Here is an 8,614-nt window from a genome sequence, read left to right as displayed (position 1 = left end):
TATTTGCAAATGGAAAAAAAATCCTGCTTTAGTTTTTGTTTTCTTTATTGCTATTGCATCAGATAGATCTCAATCATTTTTATTCATACATATGTTTTATAATATTATAATTGTTTTTTTTTTCCAAACAACTTCAATATGCTTTATTTTATGTAAAATTTTATTGAAAATATTTTCTTTATCTCTACAAGGTAAAGTTAAAGTCTATGTACACTCTACTTTTCTTGTACATCACTCTTGAAATTCACTTGATATGTTGTTATTGTTTTATGATTCTTACTAGATGTTTTATTTTAATTTTTGTGAATGTATTTATAATTTATATTTCGTGTGTTGTTGATTAATGTATAAGTCTTTGATTCCAAAATGATGTCCCCAAAGTCCAAATAGCTACATATTCTCAGCTTTAAAAGCGAATAATTTAAAATTCATGAAAGAAATGCAATAATTTTAGAATTTGCGTGGTGCTAAAAAACAGTTCAAATTTCTCACTTCATCACTTGGTATCTAAATGACGAATTTATATGATTTAGAGTCATGAACGATTCTGCTTATTGTATATATGTTATTAATTTTCTTTGCATACACACATGCGTGTGATAACAAAACAAATGTTACATTTCTCGACTAGACGATTATGTAAAAGAATTTATTAATTGTCCAATTTTGTAAATTAATTTATAAGGTGAGGATTAGTTAATTCAAAGTTCGCACTTCAAATTTATCATACCCTTAATAAGTTAGTTAAAATAAGTAATTGAGTTTTTAATGAAATAAATGTTTCTTGTTTTATCTAAAATAATATAATAAATTAAAAGTTGATCATAACATAATGAATCTATTTAACTAGCCAAATGCTCACTATACACACATTAATTTTATTTTTTCTTTCTAATTTTCATCGAATTATAGAATTTTAATTTAGTAACTTTAACTTAACCCAACTCCGTCGCAATTTTATTTGGTAGGCGGAATTATAGAATATTTATCCACCTAGTCAAATGTTCACTATATACTCATTTCTAGTTTTCATTAATTTTTTTTTTTATTACAGTAATTTTAACTTCGTCAAAAAATTTATTTGGTACGCGAAACAAGATGAGGTATTTAAGATTTAAATTTGTGGCATAGTACCTCCCAAATATGATGAATTAGTCCAATAATTATAATTCCAGAACTTCAATTTCGAGATAATTTTTTCCGCGAATCAAACGTCTCCAAGATTACCTTATTAGATATTGTAATTTTGTTTACATTAATTAATGAAAACAGATTTAAAAAGTAGTTACAGAAAAAACAAAATAAGAGAGACTCATAATATTCACATGTTATAAAAGATACTTTATTAGTGTTAGGAAGCAAAATTTGAAAAGGACATCTCTAAATTGTCCGATTTAATAATAGTCCTTGAAAAAGGGCACGATTCCTTAATGAAGAGTTCGAACTGTGTTTAAAACCTTTAATACAAAGTTAATTATTACACAATTAATTAATTAATTAATTAAGTTATATATTACTTCCTTAGTTACGTTCCTTGCTTTGGCATATAATTGACTTTTGCCAGCAATGACTTAGTACAAGAAGCAACAATAGTAAAAGAAAAAAAAAAAAAAAAAAGCAGAATATGTTAGTCAAAAATCCAGATACTTATTCCCCTAATTCTGGAATTTACCCGGACACGGGGATTCAAACATTTTCAAAACGATTTAAATCATATATGACGATAGCAAAATATTATTTATACTATGAATAAATTTAATTTGTTGTTCTTTGTTAGTATTTATCATTTATTTTAGTTTTTTATTCATACTCTTAGATAAAGTTACTACAAGTAACTTTTTAAATGACTTAATTTTGTAAACCTATAGTTGAATCCTTTTTAAAATTATTCTTCTTTCTTGTTTTCTCCTCAAATTATTTCCTCCACATAATGTAAGTTTTTCTTATTTTTCATTTGGTGCTCAATATTGAACATTATATTAATTAATTTTAATTTGTACTAATATAGGGCTTATTTAAGAAAAAACATCATTTATTAAGAATTTTTTCATACAAAAAATATGAAAGTGAAACCTTTAGTAAAAGGAGGTGTAAGCCCTCAATATTCTTATTTCTTAATTTGAATTAGCTCATTGTGTTTATTGACTTTAATTGTCAACATAATTAGTGCTAAAGAAGCTACTTGTTAACATACTCAACACCTATGCGATAATCGTTACTTTATGTTCTTTTTTTTTTTCCCTCAACGGTATGTGTTATTATCGGTATTCATTGTATGTATTTTCAAATTATATGTATAGGACAATTGTATGAGATATGTAAAATATATGAGAATTGTATGTTATATGTATGAGAAAATAGTCATCTAAAAATAAATGTGATATAAATTTATATCTATAATCTATATCTATAATATATTAAAAGTCTGAAGACCATTCAAAAAGTGATTTGAACTTTTTGTCCCTCATTAAAACACTCTCCTTTAGACAAAATTATTTTTTCACTATAATCTTCAATTTATTATTTAATTATTTTTATTATATTAATTAGATTCCTAAAATATATGAACTTCTAAAATATATGGAATGAGAATCAATTAATATTTTCATTTGTACTGATCAATTAGAAAAATACCGCTAAAATGGAATTTCATTAAGGAAATACTTCTATAAATTTATGAAAAACAAAAAAAAAATATCATAACAAATCCATTTTTTGAGAAAAGTTGTTTCTTTCTTAAGGAATACTAAAAATATTAAATAATAATGACAACCTTCTTTTACTAAGTGAGCCAACTCCTTTTTTTTTTAGGGAAAACAGAAAAAAAATAAATTACCGTAAATAAAAATTTAAAAAGAGTCTACCTATATTAATTCTACTTCTGATTTCTTATCATATATTTTAAAAGTGCATATTAATTGTAATACCTCTTTCAATATATTTTAGGCCTTCTTAATCCTTTTTAATTATTAAATATTAAATAATAAGTTATTTAAGAAAAATAATAAAACGATCAGATAGTACTAACCTAAAAAATAAAATATTTTTTTTGGAAAAGTCTACCTACCCTTTTGTATTAAAAAACAAGTAACGAATTTTTTTTTAATGTATTTTTCTTCTTTTAAGAGTTTTAACCTACTTTATAAAAAATAGTTCCACAATTTTTGCAAAATATTTAGAACTTTGTGAAAATATGATTGATGCTCCTCTAACTTGATTCGGTTTCATATCTAGATTGATAGATGCTTAATTTTCTAAACCTCAACTTCTTTACTATTTTTGTCAACATAATAGAATTCAACGCGTGTGTATATATATCTTCTTTGTTTTCATTCAAGTCATTCTTTAGTGTCAAAATTTTCACCCAGACAACAATTTCTTTTCTTCAAAACTGAAGTTTTGTGATCACTATTATATTATTTTATTGTAGTTTACAAGTCGTAGATAAATTTACAGGTGGTAGATGAATATTGGTCGGCCTTGAAGAATTTTTTTAGGTAAATTTTAGGTTTAATTATATTATTTTTATATCTCTGTTTTGAGTTTTTTTTTTTTTTTTTTGTAGAGGTAAAGTTTAGTTGTATTATTTTGATATCTTTATTATCGTATTATTTTGTTATAATTTACAGGTGGTAAATGAGTGTCGGGTGACTTTGAAGAAATTTTTGAGTAAATATTAAATTTGATTATATTGTTTTGATATTTCTACCATCGTATTATTTTGCTACAGTTTACAGGTGTAGATGAATATCGATCGATTTTGAAATTTTTTTTGGGTAAATATTAGGTTTAATTATATAAATTCTCCAAAAGATGTTGAATTTAATTATTTTATTCATCTTTATTATTTAAACAAATGTCATATTTACTGTAACATTTGAACTCAATAAAATGAGGTACAAGCATGAAACGCGTACACCTAAACTAGTATATATCAAGTATATGATCTCGTCTTTATTAAGAGAATATTCATTACTAGGATTTTTAAATACACAAATACGTATATCTTATATATCTGCTATAAAAATACATAATATTGATATATTTTGCACCAGCTTTTTTTAAAAGGAAAAGTCCTCTTGGCCTCAATAGAAAAAAATTATGTTCAACACTATGAACTAGTTAACTTTTGGACCTTTTTAACCTTTTACTTTAACAATTAAATAACTTTGTTTATTTGAAAGAAAAGAATAATATATATTTTTTATTATTGTGGCCAAATTTGGGCCAAATGTGCCTCGATAATATTCTCATAAATTAAACGTCCGACAACATGATCTATTCACGTAAGAGCAGACTCTAATGTCGATGTACTAATGACTAATTTAACTTTAACATGCTTTTTTCTTTTTTAAAAATGGCAATTTAGCTTTGTAATTGGTTCTGTCAATCATTTCATTTGGACTTTAACCCATATTTAGCAAAGAGGTCTTCAAAAGCAACTACATAAACCTTTTAGATTAGGGGCAAGACCTTCTCTTTTATTTTATTTTCCTTTTTCTTTCTTCCCTTTATAGTTATTATTATTATTATCAAATCAAAAAAGCAAATAGTATGATGTTCGCTTTAGTTTAATATAACAGCAAAAACAATTATTTGTCTAACTAATTACAACTTCTAACTCCAATTAAATCATTATTCAAAGGCGTGCAAATTTTGTAATAAATTAATGAATGAGATTAAGCTTGATACGATTATACATCCACTCCACGTTTCAATCTTGGATGTATTCTAGATGCACCTTAAATTAAAAGAGGAATCTCTCTCTATATAAAGGAAAGATATAAGAATACTGATGATGATGTTCCATACTTATAAAGCCATTATTTCCATTTATCTTTTTTGTGAATTTTTTGATCATTTTCCCCCACTTTTTTTTTTTAATTTTCCAATTAAAAAGTTAATAATAGTTAATTCTATTTATGGATTATTATTAATGATTATTATAATTAAAGTAATGGAGAATTGAAAAGCCTATGGTTGCATTGAAACGGTTAGGAAACTTAATATGATTGCTGTATTTTTAAAAATGAACTTAATATGGTTAATGTAATTTTAAAAAATATCACGTTTTTGGAAAAATATACTCCATATTTGTGTCCAATGTCCATGCCTGTATCTTCATGGTTTACATTTTTCTAACAGTTTGGCTTTATAGATTCCTCTACAATAAATGATCTCAATATATATTAATTTAAAAATATCAATTTGGAGCTACAATTTTGGCCAAAAGATTTGCTCATAATACTAGACGAGCAATAGAACAGCAGAACATAGCTTAAAGGTCACGGTTGAACAATCAATTCAAATTTTTAATACTTCTTTCTCTTGTCAGAACATTTTTTGCTAATTATAATGGCTTTTGATATACTTTTGTATACTGTTTTCTGATTATCGTTTCTTCTTCCTCATCATATGTAATTAGTGGGTTTTAATATGTATTAATCCTTGAATGATATATATATATATTTTAATTAGTTTTTATGTCTTTCCATATTTTATTTTTATACTATATATAGATTTGAAGTGAACCCTTTTCATGTTTTAGCTTACTCTATCTTACTTTAATTGGAATCTATACAAAGCTAAAAATAAATAAGGTGCTGTGGTATCTTTATATATCTCCACTTGTGTGTGTATATATATATATGTTATGATTCGGACAGAATAAGCAAACCACAAGTAAAAGAAAATAAGAACAACACACAGATTTACATGAAAATTCTTGCAGGAAAACCATGGGTAGAGGCAGAGGAGGTTTCACTATAATGGAGAGAGAGTACAATGTGGAGAAGGCTGAATTTTCTTAATAATAAAATAACTCACTAAATCGCACTTATATATTACGTGCGTACAAATAGGTCCTAGTCCCAAGAACATAAAGGTCCATCAACAAAATTCGGGTCACAACTCTAACAATCTCCACCTTGACACGAATTCTAATTCAGAACTCAAATCCATTTCAAGACATAAACTCTCCACCTCTTCCATAAAATCCTCTAAGGGCACATCTTAACAACTAACACCAACCAAGTCCAAGCAATGCCCAAACTTGGCACTTGGTAGCGTCTTGGTCATCATATCAACAGGATTATCATGCGTACTAATCTTGCTAACCACAATATCACCACGAGTAATAATTTCACGCACAAAATGATACCGAATATCGATGTGCTTTGTCTTCTCATGAAACATTAGATCTTTCGTAAGGAAGATAGCACTCTGACTGTCGTAAAAAATCGTAGTAATCTGTAAGTCTTTGCTAAGTTCACCAAATAGACCCTTCAACTAAATAGCTTCCTTGAAAGCCTCTATAATAGCCATGTACTCTGCCTCAGTAGTTGACAAAGCAACCGTAGTCTGTAAAGTAGATTTCCAACTGATAGAACAACCACCAATGGTGAAAACATAGCCTGTAAGGGACCTCCTTTTGTCATGATCTCCTACAAAATCAGAATCAACATACCCGATTACTCCATTTTTTTTTCACTCAAACTGCAAACAAACATCAGCAGATCCATGCAAGTATCTGAAAATCCATTGAACTATTTTCCAATGTTCTTTGCCAGGATTTACCATGTATCTACTAACTGCACTGACGACATAAGATAAATTTGGTCGGGAACACACTATCGCATATATAAGAGACCCAACAACACTAGAGTATGGAACTCGAGACATATAGTCACGTTCATCATCTATTTTTGAAGATAAAGTGGCCGAGAGTTTGAAGTGAGCTGCCAGTGGAGTACTTACAGGTTTGGCATTTTGCATATTGAACCTGTGAAACACTTTCTCAATATACTTTTTCCGACTCAAGTATAACTTTTACTTCTCTCTATCCCTTATAATTTCCATTCCAAGAATCTTCTTTGCTGCTCCTAGCTCCTTCATCTCAAACTCTTTGCTGAGCTGGGCTTTGACTTTTATTATCTCTCTCATATCATTTGCTGCAATCAACATATCATCAACATACAAAAGAAGATATACAAATGAACCATCACTTAACTCCTTAAAGTAGACACAACTATCATAACTACTCCTCTGAAACATATGAGAGGTCATAAAAGAGTCAAACCTCTTATACGACTGCCTGAGAGACTGCTTTAAGCCATAAAGAGACTTTTTCAGCAAGCATACATAGTCCTCCTTTCCTGAGACTACAAAGCCCTCTGGTTGCTTCATATAGATGTCCTCCTTAAGTTCTCCATGTAAGAATGCATTTTTGACATCCAACTACTCAAGCTCAAGATTATGCATGGTACAATACCAAGCAATGCTCAAATCGAACTATGCTTTACAACTGGAGAAAACACATTTGTGAAGTCAATACCTGGAACCTGACTGTAGCCTTTAGCAACTAATCTTGCTTTGTATCTAGCATTTTCAACTCCTGATGTTTCTTCTTTCTTTTTAAATACCCACTTGCAACGGACAACTTTCTTATCTTTAGGCAATCTCACTAAATCCCATGTGCCATTCTTATGAAATAATTCCATCTCTTCCTACATAACAATCATCCATCGACTAGAATCATCACAACTAACTACCTCTGAGTAAGAAGAAGGTTCTTCACCGGAATCAATACCTTCTGCTACATTCAATGCATAAGCAACCAAATCAGCTTTAGCATACTTGTGAGGAGGTCTAATGTCTCTTCTAGGCCTGTATTTAGCAATAGAATATTGTGGCGTCATTGGTGGTGAAGAAGAAATAGTACCACTCTGTATCTCCGGGCTAGACTGAGAAGTAGGCACTGATGTAGACTCTGCTCCAATCTACAATTCAACATAGGTGCTTGACTGTTGCTGATTCATGTCACTAAGCTCACTTGAAGGCAAAACACAAGATTCGGAGGGAGTCCGAAGCATGACAGTTTCATCAAACACAACATCCATGCTAATTATAACCTTTCTGGTTTCTGGACACCAGAGCTTATAACCTTTAACACCAGGCTTATAACCCATAAATAAGCACTTGACAGATCTAGGTTCCAACTTTCCATTATCAACATGAGCATAAGCAAGACATCCAAATATCTTCAAATTAGAATAACTAGCAGGACAACCAGACCATACCTCTTGTGGAGTTTTTTTATCAATCGCGACTGATAGAAAGACGTTAATAAGTGTAGACACCTAATTTTGTCCCTCCCGAAGTCTAATTTTATTCATTTTTAGTTCACCTTACCATGTGTCCAACCCCATGTAATTATATCCCACAAAAATACAAAAATTAACAAAAAAACAATACCTCTAACTAATTTATCTTATCCTAACAACCTACCCAATGAAAAGCTTCCACCTCCCTACCCACTCATATTTTTTATCCCTTGGAGAAGAAAACAACAAAAATAGAGGGGCCCATGTGATATCTTCTTGACCATTATTTACACATCACCTTCACAATATACATATATTCCATACACATCCAGAATAGAACCAGGGAGGGAGGGTGATTCTTTTTTTTTATTATATACAATACACACAGGGATTCCATTTTGGATTCATCCATGGAGAACGCACAGAATTCATTTTTCTTTTTTCTCACGACATACTCCCTCACGAACACATACTCCACTCATTGATATTGGGGGGTATCACAAGAATAGACA

This window comes from Capsicum annuum, chromosome 4 (assembly GCF_002878395.1).
Source record: "Capsicum annuum cultivar UCD-10X-F1 chromosome 4, UCD10Xv1.1, whole genome shotgun sequence".
Classification (NCBI taxonomy): domain Eukaryota; kingdom Viridiplantae; phylum Streptophyta; class Magnoliopsida; order Solanales; family Solanaceae; genus Capsicum; species Capsicum annuum.
Note: the sequence above shows the minus strand (reverse complement) of the source record.